Source organism: Monodon monoceros, unplaced genomic scaffold, assembly GCF_005190385.1.
Source record: "Monodon monoceros isolate NGI ecotype Baffin Bay Population unplaced genomic scaffold, NGI_Narwhal_1 Super_Scaffold_2, whole genome shotgun sequence".
Classification (NCBI taxonomy): domain Eukaryota; kingdom Metazoa; phylum Chordata; class Mammalia; order Artiodactyla; family Monodontidae; genus Monodon; species Monodon monoceros.
Window position 1 is genome coordinate 69,459,448 of NW_021703776.1, and position 23,068 is coordinate 69,482,515.

The 23,068-nt window shown below is 35.6% G+C and overlaps 1 long non-coding RNA gene across 1 annotated transcript in view; it reads left to right on the plus strand.

Annotated features, from left to right (window-relative positions):
- Window positions 1-14,036, plus strand: part of LOC114901894 — a 115,120-nt gene extending 101,084 nt beyond the window's left edge. The window contains exon 3 of the long non-coding RNA XR_003795315.1: window positions 13,533-14,036. This is a non-coding gene — a long non-coding RNA (uncharacterized LOC114901894). The remainder of the gene's footprint in view (window positions 1-13,532) is intronic.
- The last annotated feature ends 9,032 nt before the right edge of the window (window positions 14,037-23,068 follow it).

The following is a 23,068-nucleotide window of genomic DNA, read 5'->3' on the forward strand; positions in this document are numbered from 1 at the left end:
AATAAACTAACTAAAAATAGAACTACCATACGACCCAGCAATCCCACTACTGGGCATATACCCTGAGAAAACCATAATTCAAAAAGAGTCATGTACCAAAATGTTCATTGCAGCTCTATTTACAATACCCAAGACATGGAAGCAACCTAAGTGTCCATCAACAGATGAATGGATAAAGAAGATGTGGCCCATATATACAATGGAATATTATTCAGCCATAAAAAGAAATGAAAATGAGTTACTTGTAGTGAGGTGGATGGACCTAGAGTCTGTCATAGAGTGAAGTAAGTCAGAAAGAGAAAAACAAATACCATATGCCTACACATATATATGGAATCTAAAAGAGAAAATAATGGTTCTGAAGAACCTAGGGGCAGGACAAGAATAAAGACTCAGATGTAGAGAATGGACTTGAGGACACGTGGAGGGGGAAGGGTAAGCTGGGACGAAGTGAGAGAGTGGCATGGACATATATACACTACCAAATATAAAACAGCTAGTGGCAAGCAGCCGCATAGCACAGGAAGATAAGTTCAGTGCTTTGTGACCACTTAGAGGGGTGGGATAGGGAGACACAAGAGGGAGGAGATATAGGGATATACGTGTATGTATAGCTGATTCACTTTGTCATAAAGTAGAAACTAACACATCATTGTAAATCAATTACACTCCAATAAAGATGTTAAAATAAAATCATATATATATTTTTTTCCCTTCCTTCACCCTAAATGCCTTACATTCCTTCCATAACAGTATATTCATCATTTTCTGAACATATTCCATTTTCTCATGTTCAGTGTCTTAGCCCGAAATATCCTTCTCCTATATCTCCACCTGTCACGGTTCTACCCTTCGAGGAACTATCGCATGTCATCTGTTCCACAAAGCTGCCTCTAATTTTAGATTATGCTCATTATTCAGGTATTTTAAGGCATTTAAAATATTTTTGACTGAGAGGGTGGAGTTTTTTAAATAAGAAGTAGATGACAGTGACCTCAGTGTTTACAGAATCTCTTTAGATGAGTGATACTCTTAAGCAACAAAAGCAAGAACAGTGACTAACATGACATTCAGTTTCCTTCCATTTAGTAAAATTTTCTACATTGTCACACTGGTGATTTTTATGAGCCTGTAGGAAACATTTTTAATTCACTATGATGCATATCTTATAACAAGGCAAGAAGAAATAAATCCAGCTAGATGTCTATCTAACATGACATTGTTGTCTTCTGAGGTAAAATTGGAATTAAGGCTGCAGACCAGAAACTTTATCATGCATATGATGTACCATTCTTCTACAAGTATTTGGATGGAAGAATTGGCATGAAATCTAGCTAACAATATTACTCATACTACTCTCACTGTGTTGGGAATATAACAACCACACAGTTTGTTGGATAAAGTACATCCCCATTCCTTATGTCAGTGATAAGAATATTTTTTTTCATTCTGTCCTGGAAATGAATAACTGTAGTTAGCAGAGCTCTACAACTAGAGGCAGCCTGAAGTGACTTCCAGATCCAAGGTATACTCAGGTTGGAAGATCAGTTCTATGTCTTTCTAAGATGACTTATAAGGGTTGTGTGATTATGAGGTTTCAAGGACTTTCTTCAGTAGGTAGATATCAGAGCGCTCTGTGATTTTCAGTGTTTCTAGAACTGATCTAGTTCAGTCCCACCTCCAGCTCATTCCTGGCAGTTAGCTATATAGGGAAAAAAGCTCTAAGGACAGTGCAAGGAATGATTCTTTTATAATGTGTATTTTTGTTGTCCGGTCACTTCTTAAGCTAATGATTCAGTGTTAATGAATAATTGCTAAATATCTAATCATTAATAGAGACTTTTTAGATAGTTTATTATATTTAGAATTGTGTTTTTATGAAATTATAGGCCTTTTTTAATGCAAGACAGTAAAACAGATGAACATTTGGGGTTTCTAATGCAATTATTCACCACAGTATGAATGAATAATTAGATTTACAGTATTAACATATCATTACTTATGAATAATAATAATAGTTCATTTTTCCAGAGAGTATAAAGGCATTTATCGTATTGAAATTACCAATTTCAGCCATATATTTATCGATTAAAATTTTGAATCATAAATCTATATATTCATTAAAAAATTTTTAAGGCAAAGCATGAGCATGCTTTTTTTAAATATAAATTTATTTAGTTTTGGCTGCTTTGGGTCTTCGCTTCTACATGTGGGCTTTCTCTAGTTGCAGTGAGCAGGGGCCACTGTTCTTTGTGTTGCGCGGGCTTTTCATTGCAGTGGCTTCTCTTGTTGTGGAGCACAGGGTCTAGTCACATGGGCTTCAGTAGTTGTGGCACACAGGCTCAGTCGTTGTGGCTCGCAGGCTCTAGAGCGCAGGCTCAGTAGTTGTGGCACACAGGCGTAGCCACTCCATGATATGTGGGATCCTCCTGGACCAGGGCTCGAACCTGTGTCTCCTGCATTGTTAGGTGGATTCTTAACCACTGCACCACCAGGGAAATCTGAAGCAAAGCATGCCTTTTAATAACTAGAATGTTTTAAAAACAAATGAAAAACAGAAAAAATAATTAGGAGGCATTTGACTAAAAAAACCCTAAATTTTAAAAATATTTATAAAATTACTATTTTCATAACAGTTTAATATTAAGTCAGAATAAACACACACCCTGTAGAATACTTTTTTCATGGTAATACTTTAAGTGTATATTAGGTATTGTTTTGAGTTCATTGTTTTATTCATTTTCTAGGATATGTGAACAATGCTTAGCAATTTAAGGAGAGATTCACACCAATTTACTAGTATAAAATTTGCAAATTCTATATACTTAGAAACAATACATAATGATGTTATTTAGTTTTCTTTGGGCGTTGTTAGTTGGGGGTTAAAGGGAATTCTAAAGCAATTCATATACTGTAGTTTGCGATTAAAATAATCTTTCTTTGAAAAATAAGAATTCTGTAAATGATGAGCCTTACTGATGTTATTAGGGATATAAAGCAGAGGATATACCATTAAATTCCAATCTGTTGTGGGGCCTTTAGTTCTAGTGGGGAAGATTTATTTTCCAGTGTCTATTATTTTTGTTCCTTGATCTTCTTCATAGACTTCATTGACATATATTTTCTGAATACATACTGTGTGCAAGTCTAAAATTAGGTAATAAGAATGCCAGTTCCTATTTCCACAAGCCCCTCATCTGTGTCCCTTCATGAAGTCACTCTTTTAGTAATAAGGTTGATGACAATAGGTTCAGGTATAAGGGCTCAGACAATAATTTCACTTGAAAATTAAAATTGGTTTACTTTAATGTTGTGCTGTGTCAACATTTACACTAAAAGATAATCTTAAAATTTTAAAAAATTGTGCCAGATTTGCTTGCCAAAATTTATTAAAAACAACTTCGTTTTGGTATGCTTTAGTTACAGATTTTCAGCAACTAAATAAATTGAACAATGTTTAGCTTTATATTCTTCAACTGCTCAAACATTTTTATTATTAAATAATAAACCAAGAAATATTTATCCGTGATCAATTATGTCAAACTCAGTTTAGTTGAGCATCAAAGATATTCTACGTAAAAGCACCTGGGAAATCACACAACTCAACATCAAAAAAACAAACAACTTGATTACAAAATGGGCAGGGGACCTGAATAGACATTTTTCCAAAGAACGTATACAGATGGCCAATACACACATGAAAAGATGCTCAGCATCACTAATCACCAGGGAAATACAAATCAAAACCACAATGAACTGTCACCTCAGACCTGTCAGAATGTTTATTATCCAAAACACAACAAATAACAAGGGTGTGGGAAAAGGGAATGCTCCTGAACTGTTGGTGGGACTGTAAATTGGTGCAGCCACCATGGAAAACAGTGTGGAGGCTCCTCAAAAAATTAAAAATAAAACTACCATGTGACACAGCAATTCAACTCCTGCGTATTTACCCAAAGAAAACAAAAACACTAATTTGAAAAGATATATGCACCCCTATGTTCGTTGCAGCATTATTTACAATAGCCAAGATATGGAAGTGCCTATAGATAAAAGGATAAAGAAGATGTGGTATATAAATACAGTAGAATATTATTCAGCCATAAGAAAGAATGAAATATTGCCATTTGTGACAACATAGATGGTCCTAGAGGGTATTATGCTAAGTGAAATAAGACAGGGAAAGACACATACCATATGGTTTCACTTATATATGGAATCTAAAAACCAAAACAAATGAACAAACATAACAAAACAAATAGAGTCATAGATACAGAGAACAAACAGGTGTTGCCAGAGAGGAGGCGGTTTGGAAGGATGAGAGAAATAGGTCAGGGAAATTAAGAGGTACAAACTTTCAGTTACAAAATAAATGAGCCACAGGTATGAATTATGTAAATTTGGAAATATGGGCAATAATATTTTAATAACTTTGTATGGTAAGAGATGGTAACTAGACTTACTATCATGGTGATCATTTTGTAATATATAGAAATAGCAAATCACTGTGCACCTGGAACTAACAGTGCTATAGGTCAATTTTATTTCAGTAAAATTTTTTCTGATTAAAAAAAAATTTAAGTGCCTGAGGAAACTTAAAAAATTTGAAGCATGCATGGAATGAAAATCCTTGGTTTAATTCCTTGATCTGGGTTGGCCAAGTATTTTCACGTAGATGGCATAGTAAGTATATATTCTACCTGAAAAAATAAATTTAGCCAAGTTATCACATTCTCTGACACTTGGTTTACATTTTATTAAATTCTTAATACTCAGATTTGAAAAGATCTAATACTTAACATGACTACATAAAGATCATTCTGACAACCATATTGATTTCTTTAGTGGTATAGAAAAAAAATCAAATGATATAAATCTGGAAGTTTAAGTCATTTCTCTGGGTATGATCTTCTTTCAATTGACTAGTCTCAATAATCCAGGCCTGCTATTCTAAGATCAAAAACTCTTCCAGAAAAGATCCTCTGCAAAATCAAGTGGTGTTTGATAATTAAATATGTCATGTTCTTTATGACTCAGTGCTCAGTACCGCTGGGAACTGCTGTTCTGCATTTGATCATTCATTCAGTGCATGTTTATTAAACAATTTTTATGCCAAGCAAAGTGCAAGGCTTTGGGATGTCAATGGGAGTCCTCTTTGCTCTTGAGCTGCTTTCAAGTAGAGCCAGACATAAATTTCAATTATATATAACTGCTACAGTAGATATGTGAACAAAGTGCTATGAGATCATTGAATAAGGAGCAGCAAGGGATACCTTTCAATAAATGAGATGAAGCAAATGTTCAGGTGCTTGGTCGCTAAAATAGGCTTGTTTCCATCAGAGAAAGTCTTACTTAGAAATAGTAATTAAATAGTTGTTCCTTGGTATGGGAAGTGGGGAAGGTTGGTCCTAGGACCCCTGATACCAAAATCTGTGGACGCTCAAGTTTCTTATATAAAATGGCATAGTACAGTCAGCCCTCTATATCTGCGGGTAAGGAACCCACAAATACGGAGAGCTGACTGTAATAGGTAACAGTTATTAGGTATTCGCTAGGTGCCAAACATTGTTCTAAAAATGTTATAAATAATATTAATCCGGCTATTCTTATCCAATTTAAATCAATGGGCTAGAAGAACATAGCTTCTATACTCCAAGATTCCCAGAGCAGCAACCTGGGGACATATTGGCTTTTTATGGGAAACACAGTGATGCCCAGTAAGTATCAGACATCAAATGAAATGCTAGCTTGAGGTACTTCATAATTTCTACATTAAATCACACTAAATTATTTCTTTGCAAAGTTGGGTTTTCATCAGTTGCTGTGATAAAAAGCACGTACTATGAAAAAATCACATGGGACAGAAATAGATGGTGACTGGTCATATCCAATCTGAAGGCACAGTTTGAGAAGTTGTGCAGTACTCAACAGGCATACACATCTCGTTAGTAGGTAATTGTAGTTATTTAAAGGTAAAGTAAAAATTTTTTTTCAAAAATTTTTGCATTACTTTTGCAAATAACAATGGTTTTGTTAGGATATAAAAATGTATTATTAAGTTGTTGGCCCTAACTACTTAATAGAAGGAACTGTTATTATTTTTTTAAATTGTTTTGTTTTGTTTGTTTTGGTTTTGGTCACTTGTTTAAAAAATTACTAAGACTCTAAAGGTGCTTTGAACTAAGACAGTTTAGGAATCTCTGATCTACAGCATTCTATTTAGAATATGATCCCAAATGCCTATTTTAAAGTTTATGTAAATAAAAACAATTTAAGTAGAATTAATTACATATACTTTACATCTGTTCCTTACCTTCTGTTAGGAACACAGTCATTCCAGGGTTGTATTGAGGGGCTACAAGATATAAATTAATGCAATAACTATTTTCCTTTATTAAACAATAGGGATAGAATCTGGTTCTATAAATTCATAGCCAGTTTTTGCATGTATGCGGGACAACTTTACAAAATTACTCACACCCCACTCATGTAAATGATGTGGATAGCAAAAAAACAAAAAGTACATATAATCTAATTCAGTTTACAGTTTAGTCCAAGGTAGTAATTTAAGTGGTCCCTTTAGTTTTCACTCTGTTTCATTTGTACTCTTGCTTAGTCTTCCATAAGCCTCCATTTCTTTCCCCTTATTCATCTCCTAGGAGTGTGGAAAACTGACTGTGTCCTTGCTGTAGCAGGGGGAGCTGGCCATCTCCATGGAATCCCCTGGTCTTTCTCGACCATGTGGATGTTCTTCATCTGCCTGTGCTCTGATCAGCCTACCAGCACTCGAACTGAACTTGGATATCAGTATACACATCTGGTCTGGCCTTTTGGCATGGTAGGAGCTTGGCAGCCTTTCCTCATCTCATTTGGCCCCCACCATTGCCTTGTACCCACTGAACCTCTGCCACATTTTCCATCCTGCCCGTGGCCTAGTAAACCCCATGCCAGGCCTGCTGGCTCACAGAGCAGCTGCTTTCATCTGCTCCTTCTAAGATCAGAGACCTTCTGAGTGCTGTCCTCAACACAAGCAAATGAGGAGCACTACAGGAAAGCTAAACCCTGTTCTCCTTCATAAGAACATGTATATATTAGTTCCTGTCTCTCTTTCCTCTTACTCTGTTCTTCCCTTAATACCTTTGGATCAGAAGATGAGAACCTGCCTTTACCTTATCCATGTCCTGGTGTCCTGTTATAGTCTCTGGCCTCTTAGTGAAGTATTAATGGAAATCAGGGTGTTGCGGGGGGAGAGAGATAGGCTTACAGATAAGGGACCTTAAATTGGGAGTAGCTTAAACATAGTTAACACATATGTAATAAGGAATTACAACACTAAAGACAAATATTTGGATCCCAAGCCTTTGTAGTTTAGATCTTTGCAAAATGAGCAAGTTGGGGATAGTTACAGATCAAAAGGTTTTGATTAAAAACTATCTGTCCATATAGTAGGACACAGAGGACTGAAATTCATGTGGCTAGCACTGATAACTCTAGGTGGTAAGGTAGATAGTTTTATTCAGCATCCTTGGATTCTTCTTTCATGCCAACCAACCTTGGGTACCCAGTGCCTTATTCTGTTGACTGAATTACCCGCTTCCTCCCAGTCATCTACCACCATTCCTGACTGTAGTTACCAACCTGTATTTAAGTTCCATGGACACCATGTTCCACGATCAGAATTTTTCTGCAGCACTCTTGACACTAGGCATTGTGTCCTATCTAGTTACCATGTTCACAGGTATGTTCTGTAATGGGGGATAAACAAATTTGCATATTAACTAGAATTTTTTTCAATAATGCCTTAATGTTTAACAGTGACTATAATGATGGTATATTCATTTAACACACCAGACACGGAGAATAAATTTTTGGACTGTGAACTCATTCAGTTACTCTCAAAATGCACCGTATAGAAAACTGCACATTTAACTTATGCTGACCCTATTTACTAGTTCATTTTTTCATGAAGTATCAGTATACATGAAAATGTGGCTTCCGGATGGAGATGAGAGATCCAGGAAACCAAACATTGCATTTCACTGTCAGCCAACTAACTTGTATAAGAGAGGCAATGAAGTGTGATAGAACACCGGTCACAGAATTAGACAGCTTTTTATACAGCTGCTTGCATGCACTTGGATAAATCCATTCCTCTTTTGGAGTGGCATTTTCCTTATTTGCATAAGACAAAGTTCAACCAGATGATGCTTCTTGTTGAAACAGCTGTTATTCTAATGATGCATATTTCTACCATATTTTAACATTTTCTTCAAGAATACAATCTTTATAAAATCATTACAAGAAACTCACTGTTATTGAATAGTCTATTTAAGTTATGTGTCATATATTGAATACTTCTATTAAATAGATAAAGAGAAGCCATCACCTGAATTCTGTCCGTCATGGTCACTAAACATGATAAAGACCATTGAGCAATACAGTTCTTAGCATTTGATCAAACAAATTAAACATTTGAAACCGAGAGGCCTTGTCTTTATTAAGCCAGGCTATAAAATAAATCTATCCTTTATGTATCTTGCTCTGGCATTGTGGTTCCCTGCATATGGGGCATTGGTGCATGTAAACAAAATAGTTCCACTTAGCGGAGCACATAGCTCAGAGCCTTCTGTCCTGTTTTCAGTGACCTGGAAAGTACAAAGAAAGCAGTGTCACAAAAATGGCTTTCTAGTATATTTGTAGACATATGAGACCTTCATTATCACCATAAATTTAAGATCTATCCACTTCCTCCAAGAACGCTATTACAGGAGAAATAGAAATACTGAGTTCTGTTTTATTACAACTATTTCATTTGGGAGATTGTGAAAAATAAGAGGGAAAATGGATTGGGAACATCTTTACTCCTGATATGAAATAATAAATTAATAACCTAAAAGAGGAAGAAAATTCTACCAGTAGCGTATTGAAAAGAATTCTATTCACAGCCATACTACTTTTGTAAACAATATTTTACTTATTTGATATACCTACAAATTACTTTTCTGTACCAAACTCATTTAATCACTGGTACTGGTGCCTTTCGTCTTCATAAGTAGAAAAACAAATATATAAACCCAAATGCATTAGACGATTTTATTGCTTACTAAATAGGTAATGGAGAAAGAGCTTATTGCAACATATTTGTATGTTAAAAACTTATTTATGGTCATCACTTTCAGTGAAGTAACTTCTTTTATGTACAAATTAAAGATATAATCTAACTATCAATACATAAATATCCACTTTTTTAGAAATTCATGAAGAGGGTTTAATATTTCTTAATGGAAGTAAGTTAAACTGATTTGGAAATATGTTCTTATGGAATTACACTTCAGTTTTGTTTAATTTTTAATTCACAGTTGTATTTTCCCCTGCAACATCAGACATGGTAGAATATACTTATATTAAACAAAATATCTATTCTATATTCAGGTAGTTAATAAATGAGAAGATTCAGCTGTAAACGACTATTTTAAAAAATCTAGATGTCAGTGGGATTGAGGACCCAGGTACCTGTATCTAGCTTAGCAAAGTAAAAGAAGAAATCTCAAGAAGAAATCAAAGCCAATCAGTTCAGTTGATATTTTAAGGCTTTATAGTTTACACCTAATGCTGTAGTTTGTAAATTTGAAGAGATTATGTAAATACCCAAGACATTTATCTTCAATGTTCCCATTTGTGCAGAAGAAGGACGTTTTACATGTTTTATTTTATACACAAATTTATGACACTTGAAATAGACTTGAATTGTTATATGCTACCCTTTAAGATACCACTTTAAGAAGCTAGAATTCATTTCTTAAAATTTTATTTTTCATTAATAAGTAGGACTTCATTATTATTGTGATCAGTAAACCTTATTTTCTATATTAAAGCAGACCATAAAGCATTGTCTATATAAAGCAGACTGCTTTATTTCAGTTACTGTTATGTGATAGATTGAATTCTCTCATGTTGTTAGGGCTCTTTGTTCTGTATTTCTGTTTTAGTAAATTTTAGTGTTTGTCCTTTATTAAATTAAGCTATAGCTGTGTTTTCAAATGAATGTCTACTGTATTTAGAAACCTAGTGAAGACCCTCTTCCTTCCCACTTTTATCAACCCAGTTGATTTTTCCCCTTTAATATTGAACCTCTATAAATATTTATCTGTATTTTAAATATATTAGTATTTTAAATATACTACAATTAAAATATCAAGGCTGGCCTAATTAGCAAGTCAGTCCATGTAAACACATCGCTCATTTTAATTGTATTAATTCGCTTCCTCAGAGAAAGAAGGCGAAGCTTCCATCTGTCTCTGTCAATTTTCTTTCTTTTCAGGAGATGACAAAGACATTTTTACCATATAGGTATGAAATGCACAAGTATGGTAACCCAAGTTCACTCCCACGCCTACTCATTTTCCCATAAAACATTTTATCAACAAGTTGAGAGCTTAAAGATGAGTGACACTAGTGGGCTCAACATCCTTACTTTCATCTCAGTCTCTAGTTACAAAGCAACAACCCCAAGCCAGAAAACTTCAGTGAGTCTCTTATCCTTTTCCACTGCTACAGGATTCAGAGCTGCACTATTAGTGATGACCTGTCCTTCTGGTCATAGCCCCTTCATGCATGAAATTAATTCCTCAGTAAAGGCAAAATAACATCATATGAAGCCCCCTCATTGTAATTTCCAAAGAACCAAGACGGGAAATATTTGAGGAAGAAAGTGTGTTATGTGAGGTACAAAACATAGGTTTATAGATTTGACTAGTCTTGAAATAAATAAAGATTTAGGAAATGTCTTATATGGGCTTTGCTATAACATGTTAAATTAGTAAAACTGTCCAACGGTGACATACTTTTCTACTTAAAAGGTAACAGGATCCTTTGTCTACACAGACTTTCTGCCTGGGGCAGCAAGACACAATGACATTGCTTCAGTTTGTGGCAGGGAGAAAAACTCTCCTCTTCCTGACTGTTTTCCCACAGTGTCCACACTTATTCCTAACTTTTTTTCTATACAAAACCCTGACCTTCAACTCACCATTTCTTGTGATTCTCTTGATTACCACAGCTACACTTTTAGCAGTTTGACAACCCAAGATATACTTTCTCTCCCACTTATGTCTTCACAGACACAGTCTGGTAGTCTGACAATTCACAGAGTAGGGATGTATGGAGAAAAATCTGTCTACCTACTCTTGCTCTGGCCACATCTTTCATTAGCTTTAACGTATTTGGAACAAGGAAGCAGGACCATCCCCAGTCAAGTTTCTGGCCTTTCAGCTTATTTGTAAAGCATTGGTTGATAGCAGGCTCCCAAAAGCAATTCCTTTTTCATTCAAGGGAGGAATTTTGTATAGAGAATTGTGAAAAAAATTATAGAAGGTTTAAAGTTTAGCTTAGCAATAACCTTAGGAATAAAATATTTGTGTCTATCCCAGTGATTCTACTTAAGAAAGAAACCAAGCGCCAGCATGTCAGTTTATTAGGGGAGGTCTCACTCTTAATGGTTAAAGCAGAATCCCATTTCCTCCTTTTCTGATCACTGAGAAACACTCCATTTGCACATGTAATTACCTACTTGTACTTACTATCATAACTAATACTTGTAGTGTTAAGTCAAGTAGAATGATAAATAATAAATATTAAATTTTCAATAAGAAGAATGAGTATCAAGAATGCATCCTATAGGCCAGCTAGTGGCAATTACACAATCTTACAATTGTGTCATTTAGGGAAAGAGTGGTTGGAAATTTAAGTAAGGAAAAAAATATTTCTGTGATGTTTTACATTCAACTCTTTAATTTTAAAATGTTAACAGTAACTTGTATCACAACTTGCTTTTTTTAAATTAATAAGCTTTATTTTTTAAGCATTTTAGGTTATCAGCAAAATTGACCAGAAAGTACAGAGTTTCTGTATGTTCCTCACACATGCACAGCTTCCTCCACTATGGACACCCCGAATGACAGTGGTACACCTATCACAATTGTTGGACCTACATTGAGAACTCATTATCCCCCAAAGTCCATAGTTTACTTTAGGATTCACTCTTGGTGTTGTATGTTCCATGGATTTGGCCTGATATATAATGACATGTATACACTATTGTAGTATCATGTCTATGTACATAGATTCACTCCCCTAAAAATCCTCTGTGCTCTCCCTGTTCATCCCTCCCACCCCCCACCAACCCCTGGCCATCACTGATCTTTTTTACTGTGTCTATAGTTTTGCCATTTCCAGAATGTCATATAGATGGAGTCATACAATATGTAGCCTTTTCAGATTGGCTTCTTTCACTTAGCATGCATTTAAGATTCCTTCAGGTTTTCTTCTTCTTTTTCTTTTTTTCCCTAAGTTTTGGTAACATAATTTTCCCCAACTCTCTTTTTCTACTGTCACTGAAGTATAAAATCATTCAGAGATGAAAGAGTAAGGTTAGTAGGGTGCAATTAAGCATATGCCTGAATCACTTGTTTCTGATGCTATAAGTTACCTTTAAGTTTTGAGAGAATTCATAAGAACAGTCTGGTCACAGAGAAACTGAGCACATCTGGGAAAATATAATAAAATATCTTGGATTTTACAAAATCCACTAAGTATGGCTTTATAACATCTATTCACAAAACCTCATTAAAAGGGATTCCAGTAGGTGCTGAGGCATCATCCAAAATAACGTGCTACAAAATTACAGTAATTTAGTAATTTCCTAAATTACTATTTAGGAAATTCAGGAATCAAATCAAAGAATTTCTTCCCCAGTAGGGACATACCTTTCCACCTAGGTTATTCATTTTTGCTCTTGTCTAGATGATTCTGCTTGTATAGGAGAATCATCACAAAATCACAGCTTTGCCTTTCTGTTTTTCTGAACAGGAATTTCAACAATCAAAAGAAAATCCTAGTAATTAGAGATGAAATGTGGAAAATGAAATTCTAAAAAAGCCATATGGGAGCTCATGAAGCTAAAATATTATAAACATTATATTCTCAAAAACAAATCCAATTTTGAAATTGCAGCTTGAGTTGGAATATTTTAGGACTCAGTTTCCTGAAATTTACAAGAAATATTGAAACCTGATTTTGAATTGATATATGTCAGGTTTAATTTTGCCAGCTATAGAAACCAAAATCAAGCTTAAAATATATAGAATTCAGTTCTCTTTCTCTTTCCCCTTTTAATATTTTTTTCACAGTAATGCGTGCATAAAGTTTAAAAGGATCAAACAGTGCAGAAGAGATTATAATGAAGAGTAACTGTCCACCATCCCACTCAGTTCACCAACTTACACTGCTCCTTGTTCTTCCTACCATAAAAATATCTCTTTTTAACTTTTATGCCAGTTATTACCAAGCAACTAAATATGAGACATAATTTATTTATTGATGTCAATATAAGAGTCTGTTTACCTATTGATTCAGCATTTTGAAAGTTGAAGATTTATTTCAATAAAATCCTTTCCATTTTAATAGTTACTATAGGCTTTTATTTGTCTGTTAACTACTTTTGTAATGTTAAAACTCTATTTCTGTACTTTCAGTTTCTGGTCCCACATGTGAGGTTCTTGGAAGTTGCCACTCCATCCTAACAACGAGTAAAAAGCTGAACAATCTGAGAAACCAACTACTCTTGTGGATCCATAAGAGAGGGGAGGACAAAGGCCAAACGTCTGCCCCTGGGATTGGAGAGATAGACAGACCAACACAAGGAGTCATGGCTTCCCATAGCAGAGACTCACGAGTGGAAACTGCCAGGGGAACCAGTGCCAAGGTAGGAAAACTTGAACTGTAATTGATGAATTGCTGGAGGCTCAGCACGGACAACTCTGAGAGTTAAAAATTCCCAAGGGACCCAGTCTAATGGAGGGCTCCTATACTTTTGTGAGTTTTACCTCTTGGAGCTCAACCAGATTCTTTTGGTAGATATTGGAGAAAAATGCTTATGTATGCTTATATGTCAGTGAAATAAATGACAGCAGTGACACAAGGCCAGGAAGGAGGAATTAGGATTATTTTGTTATTATAATGTACTCACACACTTATGAAGCAATATGATATTATTTGAAAGTGGCCTTGGATTAGTTGTAAATGAGTATTGCAAACTCTAGAGCAACCACTAAAAAAAGTTTTTTTAAAAAAGTATAATTGAGGGCTTCCCTGGTGGCGCAGTGGTTGAGAGTCCGCCTGCCGATGCAGGGGACGCGGGTTCGTGTCCCAGTCCGGGAAGATCCCACATGCTGCGGAGCGGCTGGGCCCGTGAGCCATGGCCGCTGAGCCTGCGCGTCCGGAGCCTGTGCTCTGCAACGGGAGAGGCTACAACAGTGAGAGGCCCACATACCGCAAAAAAAAAAAAAAAAAAAAAAGTATAATTGATATGCTAAGAAAGGAAAGAAAATAGAATTATATAAAATATTTGATTAAAACCGCAAAAGACAGAAAAACAAAAGTAGGAGACAAAAATAGGAGCAAAGAACAAGGGCCACAAATAGAAAACAACAACAAATATGGTAGATATTAATCCAATTATATCAATAATTACTTTGAACATCAATGTTCTAAATGCACCAATTAGAAGACAGTGATTGTTAAAGTGGATCCAAAAAAACAAGACCCAACTATGTATTGTCTACAATAAAACCACTTTAAATATAAAGATGCATATAGACTAAAAGTAAATGGATGGAGAAATGTACGCCATATTAGCACTAATCAAAAGAAAGTAGGAGTAGGTATGTTAATTTCAGACAAAGTAAATTTCAAAGCAAGGAAAATTATCAGGGATAAAGAAAGGCGTTACATAATGATAAAGGGGTCAGTTCACCAAGAAAACATAACAGTCCTGAACATGTATGCATCTAACAACAGAGCATCAAATTATGTCAGGCAAAAACCAATAGAACTGCAAGGAGAAATAGATGACTCCATTATCATAGTTGTAGACTTCAACAACCCTTTCCCAGAAATGGACGGATCCAGCAGATAGAAAATTAGTAAGGATACGGTTAAACTCAACAACACCATCAGTTGACTGTATTTATGGGGGTCTATTTCTGGGTTCTCTATTCTGTTCCATTGATCTATTTGTTATTCTTTTTCCGATACCACACTTTCTTGATTACTTTAGCTTTATAGTAAGTCTTGAAATTGGGGCATGACAGTCCTCCATCTTTGTTCTCCTTCAATATTGTGTCAGCTACTCTGGGTCTTTTGCCTCCCCATGTAAATTTTAGAATGAGTTTGACAAAAGAACAAAGGCAATTAATTCAATGGAGCAAAGATAGTCTTTTCAACAAATTGTGCTGGAATGACTAACATCGACATGCAGAAAAATGAATCTCTACACAGACCTTCACCCTTTACAAAAGTTAACTCAAAATGAATCACAGACCTAAATGTAAAATGCAAAAGTGTAAAATATACTTCTATAAAGCTCCTAAAATTCAAATTAAAACAACAGTGAGATACCAATACAAACCTATTAGAATGGCCAGATCTGGAACACTGTCAACAACAAACGCTGGTAAGGATGTGGAACAAAAGGAACTCTCTCTCCTTGCTGGTGATGATGCAAAATTGTACAGCCCCTCTGGAAGACTGTTTGGCAGTTTCTTAAAATACTAAACATACTCTCACCACGTGATCCAGCAGTCACACACCTTGGTATTTACCCAAAGGAGCTGAAAACTTATGTCCACTCAAAAACCTGCACACAGATGATTACAGCATCTTTATTCATAAATGCCGAAAGCTGGAGGCAACCAAATGTCCTTCAGTAGGTGAATGGATAAAGAAACTGTAGTAAATCCAGAAAATGCAATATTATTCAGGACTAAAAAGAAATGAGCTATCAAACCAAGAAAAGACATGGAAGAACCTTAAATGCTTATTACTAAGTGAAAGAAGCCAAGCTAAAAAGGCTACATAGTGTATGTCTCCAACATTCTGGAAAAGGCAAAACTATGGAGACAGTAAAAAGATCAGTGGTTGCCAGGGATGCAGGGAAGATGGCACGGGAGGGATGAATATTCAGAGGGTGGAGGATTTTTAGGGCATTGAAAATGCTTTGTATGATAGCATAATGATGGATGCATGTCATTATACATTTGTCCAAACTCATAGGATGCAACACTAAGAGTGAACCTTAATGTAAACTATGGACTTTGGGTGATTATGAAATGTCAGTGTAGGGTCGTCAGTTATAACAAATGTTCCACTCTGGTGGGAGGATCTTGATAATGGAGGAGACTGTGGTTGTATGGGGGCAACAGGTTTATGGGATATCCCTGTACCTTCCTCTCAATTTTCTTTGAACCTAAAACTGCTGTAAAAAGTAAAGTCTTAAATGAAAAGCTCTATTTCTTGTTCCTTCAAACTTTAGAGAGCATCTGTTGACCACTCACCACCCCAACTATTTGATGAGACTATTAGTGTCCCTCTGTTCTCTCCACTTCACCTTTCCATCATACCTCTCAGTTTCTATCAGCTATACCTTTACTTCCACAGATCTATGGCTGAAAACATTAATGTTCTGTTTTATAAGTGTATTTAAATCCTGTGTCAATTTGTTAACCACTATTGACTCTGTTTTGGTCTTCCTCTTAATATAGAGTGTCATCATAATACTGGGTTGGCCAAAAAGTTTGTTCGGGTTTTCTGTAAGAGTGTATGAAAACCTGAATGAACTTTTTGGCCAACCCAATAAATAGTGGGCAAAAAGTAGTGGGCAACTTCTACTGTCTGCAAATTTTATGTTTTTTTTTAAGCTTGCAAGACTTTCCTTCTTGATAAATGATTAAGCTGAAGTTATTGAGACCAGTATTTTATGAGAGGGGTAGATGATGATTTAGGCTCTGTTATTGTTTTTGTCATCTCTGGGACAAATTTGTCAGGAACAACATAGGATTGTATGTAGCTTTTATTGATCCTTTTGTGGCCTTTGACTCTAATTACATGAATCAGTTAAAGGTCTAACCAAATGAATTCAGTATGGGCCAGTAGCTTAAGGTATAACCTGCACTTAGAAAGTCTCCTGATGAGTCAGATAATTTGCAGCAGATAAAACATGGCTGTGTACTGGCTTCCCTCTCTTCAACTGGTTATTTAATAACTCCATACTTTTTTTTGAGTGAGTTTGGCATAAACACCTTCTGGCTCTCCAACTAGAGAGAACAGGAAAATAATCTCTTTTGTGTGTTTTGGGAACATTGTATTACTGTCACAAATTAGGAGTGGTGTTAGCAGTGCTATCTAATTAATGTCAGATAGAATGGCTAATCATCAACTATTGCAAGAAGAGAGTTATCATTTTTGGTAATGAGCATCCAGCTTTCATCTAGTTTATAGTGAACAGGCTTGCAGCGTTCCCTAAATCTGGATGCATCAGAATCAGTTAGGAAGCATTTTAGGCATACAGTCTCTTGGGACCCACCCACAGAGATTCTTGGTTAGTGGATGTGTTGGAGTGGGGCCTGAGGATTTGTGATTTAGAAAATCTTCTCAAGTGATGCCAAGGCAAAGCCAGGTTTTGTAACTACTGTATTCAGCAAGCCAGCTCGCTCATTATTTAAAGATACATTGTGTAATCAACTTACATTAGAGGGCCATCAGGAAGTCACATGATATATATATAAATATAACTAATCTTTAGAAGGATTTTTGAAAAAAAATTTCATATCTATAGCAGGTGTTTAGTGGCACTTACTTAAATGTTCTTTTTTTTTGCATTTTAAATTTATCATGGCCATGCTCTTGATGTATCCTTTGGAAACTTGATTATCCATTTTTATATAAGTTGGAATGGATGCAAAGTTGTTTTCCAAGGATATTTTGTCTCTCATGGTTACCCATAGAATCATTTACACTAAAGAGAGCTTTCTCGTAAGTTTCAGCTCATTTCCTTGAAGAGCTAGTGTATCTTTCTTTTTAGGAACAGATGCTTTATGTCTTCGGTTCTAAATTTGGTTAACCTAAATTTCTACCTAAAAATTTAATCATCAGTGTATATAAATCAATCACTAACTGGTAATATAAAATATACTGTAGATACTTATTAAATGATATAACCTTGAACTCTGCTGTCGAATACTTATAAAGCTTCTGTTGAAATAAATATTACTATTGACGGATTATGTAAAATATATGCATTCCAACCCTTAATAAAATTGATTCTTGAATCAAGTCAGTCCAGCAGAGAATTGAGTAGTATTCTGCATTGTTTTGGTCCCTAGCGCATTGCTTTTGTTAGCATTAGACCACCAGACTCCACTGAGAGAACAAAACTCTATATAAAATCATAATGATAGTTATTATTACGATCTTATATATCCAGTCTTTAAATTAATGGAAAAATTTGAAAAGCAGAGTATCTAAAACCTTCAAGAGATAGAGGAGAATGTGTCAGTATCTCTCAGTTACAGGATCTAACTGCACATGTAGAAATTAATTGTAGACTCACATTTTGTCTTAAATGCTTACCATTTTTTTTCTGCTACTACATACCTATCAGTGTCGATTTTACAAATAATGATTTGTATTTTCATCTAAATTTTCAAATAAAGTTAAAATTCCACAAAGGTGAACTGTACTTATCTGGTCTAGGTAGCACCAGGTATTTGGCATGACTCTTAGAGGTAAGCATACCCCAGTTTAAAAAGCAAAGTCAGTGTCCTCTTTTGAGAACCATTAGAGAAAAATTTTTATATCCTATAATGATAGAAATCTGGGCTCCTGATGAACAACTCTTTGGTTTGTATCTTCTAGATACTGTGAACATTGTAACTGATTCTGTTTCTACGTTTATTGTGTTATTCTCAAAGTTTCAGGTAGAATTGTCAAGAACATATGTCTTGAACATATGTTCAGAACCATTGGGTATCTAATATTTTTCATTCTTGTCTTTTATCTGGCTGCATTTATTTTTTTCTACCTTTTTATTCTTCTGTAATATGTTGTGATCCATTTCATTGTTTAGGAAAACTCCCACTTTTAACACCAAATTCTAATATCCTGCTTTCAGACTATAAGCTTCTATACTTCCACCACTTCATCTACCATTACACCCACTCTTTGACCTCATGAAACCCTTCATTTTATTTATTTTCTATTGATAGACTTACTTCCCATTTTGGTAAAATGGCATCAAGATCCATCTGGTCACTCAAGCCTGTGACCTGGGAACAATCTTAAATGTCTCTTTCCATAGTCCTCTACTTCTGACTGTCATTAAATTATTTCATTTCCATTTCTACAATCTTGAGAATTTGTCTTTTCCATCTTCTTTATTTACACAGCCATCACCTTAGTTCAGACCCTCAACACTTCTTGCCTATACTATTAGAATAGTCCCCTAATTGAGCCCCTTACTTCAAGAATTATCCTCACCAATTCTTTCCCATACTGTTGCCAGAGTTATTTTTTCAAAACATGAATCATCACGAATCATATTGTATCATTCGTCTGATTAGAACTCTTTAGTCTTCCCACTGTCTACAGGATAGAGCCCGTATTTTGGCACGCCAAACATAGTCCCTCATGATTAACTGATCCCTAACTACTCTGTAGAATGTTTTCCTCCGTATCCCACAACACCCTCTATTCCAGCCTGGTTAAGTACTTCAGTGTTCCAAGGGTACTCTACTGCTCCTTGGCTCTGGGCTTTTGTACATGAATATCTTTTCTCTGGGATATCCTGCCCAGTTCCTCTACCACCCCAGTTATACATCATGAATGTTTAATTCTTCGTTCAAATATTATTTGTACTAATAAGCGCTTTGTCTCCTGACCTTTGTATCCTCAGTACTTTTAATAAAACTTCTTCCTCCCTGTCTAGCCTCTTTTCCTGTCACTCCCTTTTGTGTCCATGTTTCACCCATACAGGATCTCTGGTACCTTGGCCTCTTCCCTTCCCATGTAGGACCGTCACATATGCTATTTCTCTTGACTGGAATGTTCTTTTGCCCTTCTTTTTCACCTAAACTATTCACACTCATTTTTCAGGTGTGTGCCTCTGTCACGAAAAGCAAAGACGTCCATGTGACCAAATCAAGTGGAAACTTTTCTGCTCTTATCACAACATGACCTCTTAGCAGTATCTAATAAAATATGCAATCCCATTATTTTAAAAGCACTCTCCCTTTTCCTTCCCTGCAGAAATATACTCTTTTTTCTCTCCTACCTCATTGACTTCTTTTTCTGGTTCTCTATTTGCTACCTAAAAGCTACATGCTGGATTTTCTCAGGATTGAGTCTGTGGTCCCCTTTTCTTCTCTTGCTATGGTATCTCCCTAGGAGATTTCATCAAGTTTCATGACTTAAAATACCAGGTGAGGATCTTCATCCCTAAACATCCACTCTAAGATCCAGAGTTGTAAGTACAACATGTTACATGACATCTACAGTTGGATGTGTCAGAGGCATCTCAAACTTAATTTGTTCAAAACAATTATTTTAGTTCTCTCTTCCCAAAATCCTGATATCCTCCACTCTCTTGACTCAACACATGGCACTGCCGTCCATCCAGTTACTAAAGCAGAAGCTTGGAAATTTCATTGTTCTAATGCCAAACATATTTCAAATTCATCTAGTTCTCTCCATCTCATTTACTGTGGTCTTTTCCTCTTACATCTTTAACATCCCCTATACTGGCCTCCCTGTTCTTCTCATGGCTCCCATCTATTCATTCTCTATGCAGAAACCAAAGTGACCTTATTAAAACCCAAATCATATAATATCATTCCGCTTAAAATCTATCAGTAGTTTCTCAATTACAGTAAAATATGCACTTCTTACCACGACCTGTGTAGGGGCATGACCTCTCCAGTTCATCTAATGCCACTCTCCCCATCTCTTGCTCATTAGACTGAAAATGCCAGTGTTCTCTCAGTTCCAAGAGGAGGCCCAGCTCTTTCTTGCCTCAGGGCCTTCGCCCTTGCTACTCCTATTGCCAGGAACTCCTCTTCTCCAAACCCAAAACTGTTTAGGTCGTTATTCTTCAGATCACAGCTTGGATTTTGCTCTTTCAAGAGTACTCTTCTGACCACCCTTAGAAGGCCCTGTTTTCCTTATATTTTGTTTATTCACTACTTATCACTTTATATAGTTGCTAACTTATTATTTATTTGTTTACCACCAAATTTTTGACTTCATGAAGATAGCGACTATGTCTGTTTACACCTCCAATTCTAACATGGTGCCAGAGTAGGTACTTAGTAAATATTTGTTATATAAATGACTCTCTCAGCTTAAACATCCTTCCTTCCACCATAGGAAGCCTATGATCCTTCACACCAGAGTAGATGTACTTATTATATGGCCCTGTAGCTCTCTACACTTCTTAATAATACTTTACCTATTTATAACTGCTGTTTATCTTCCATATTAGACAGTAAAGACATGGAACCTTACATGTTTTTTTCACTGTGGTATTCCCAATACCTTGCACAGTGGCTGCGATGTGGCAAATGCTTCAGTAATGTTTGGGTGGTAAGGAATATCTGACATACTTTAGAAGCGTATTAATTTTTTGTTGACTGGATGAATTGAATCAAAATGGTTAATGGTGACTTAGAAACTTTTTTAAAATGTAGAAATGAGTTAAGTATTAACAAGAAAATAGATCTCTTGTTGAATTAGAGCTTAGAGAAGATTGTTATTTGATCATTACAATCCAAATAATGTTTTCTCTATCTCTAAAAATAATCCATATGAAACTGAAAAAGTTATTTAATAATTTATATACGAGAAGAGCATTGGTTCAGACAGAGTAAGAAGTAAGGCAGAATACTACAATATACCTGATTAAGCAACAACTGTTTTTATTGATAGTGTGTCCAAAGAACATAGGCAAAGCTTAGCAACATAGATAATTGATTCCCTTTGAAAGGAGAATATTAGATCTAAACCATTCATCCAGAACAGTAAATAAAAGCCTATTACAACAAAGAGTAATACTGTGGAAATACAAAATCCTAGATCAAGAAACTCCAAAGTGTTCTACTGGTAAAATGGATTGGGGAGTGGGAGCAGGAAAAGAGCTCCCAGGTGAAACAAGTGTGAGAAGCACTGGACCAGAGAAAATCATATCTGTGTCTTTCCTGAGAATTTCTGAAAGCCTCTAATAGTCTACAGTGCCTTGGGGCCCATCAAGGGAAGTATATGGGATGCATATTTTTCCTAGATTTATTTGGCCATCATTCTTGTACAGAATATCTAGTGGGATTGATCTGGGAAGAATTAGTTTTAGTCCTGAAAATTAGCTCAGTTTTGTTAGGTGAGAACTATAATACTCATCCTTAGATTATTAACAAGGGACTTTCTCAACTAGGCAATTACTTGAATGTATTGCCTGTAGTTATTTAAGGACAGCTCCTGATGTTTCCCTCTGTATGTTTCCCTCTATATCAAGAGAATGCAAGTTGTTCTGTGAGGGAATAGCAAGGGGAGAATTGATTGTTGGAAAGGAAGGAGGAAATAAGAATGGTGAAAACAGTGTACAGATATACCTTAAATGCAAAAAAAAAAAAGCTGTGGGAATCTTAGTCCAGTCCTTGACAGAGCCTGATGCATTCACTTCAAAGTCATTAAAGGGGTCAATAGTCAATATAAGGTAAGTTAATGGAGGCTTCATGATCTATTGACCTTATTACATCATTAAGAGATCAAATTTTGGACTGAAACTAGCAGATTCCTTCCCAGTGATTCACATTACCCAGAAGCCTAGGCCTTACTGGAATTCTTAATAAAAATTACAAATCTCCCTGCAATAAATTTCAAATGCCAGTTCTTGATAACTTTAAGTACAATTTACCATTAAACTTGCTCATTTTCAATTATTGCTTACCTTTCATTTTGTTTTGCTTTTAATCTTTTTTCTGATGGTTTCTAGGTGGTACAGAACCTTCTGTTCTCAGTTCATCCATGGTCACCCAGGAAGTTGATTTTTGTTTTTGGCATAAAAAGTCCATATGGTGCTTTTCACTGTTGCTTATTTATACTGCGAGTGCTTCATTGTGGGGCTTCCTCAGACAGAGCCAACTCTCATCAATTAGCAAATTCTTCCTCTGGAAGAGAGCTGTCTTCT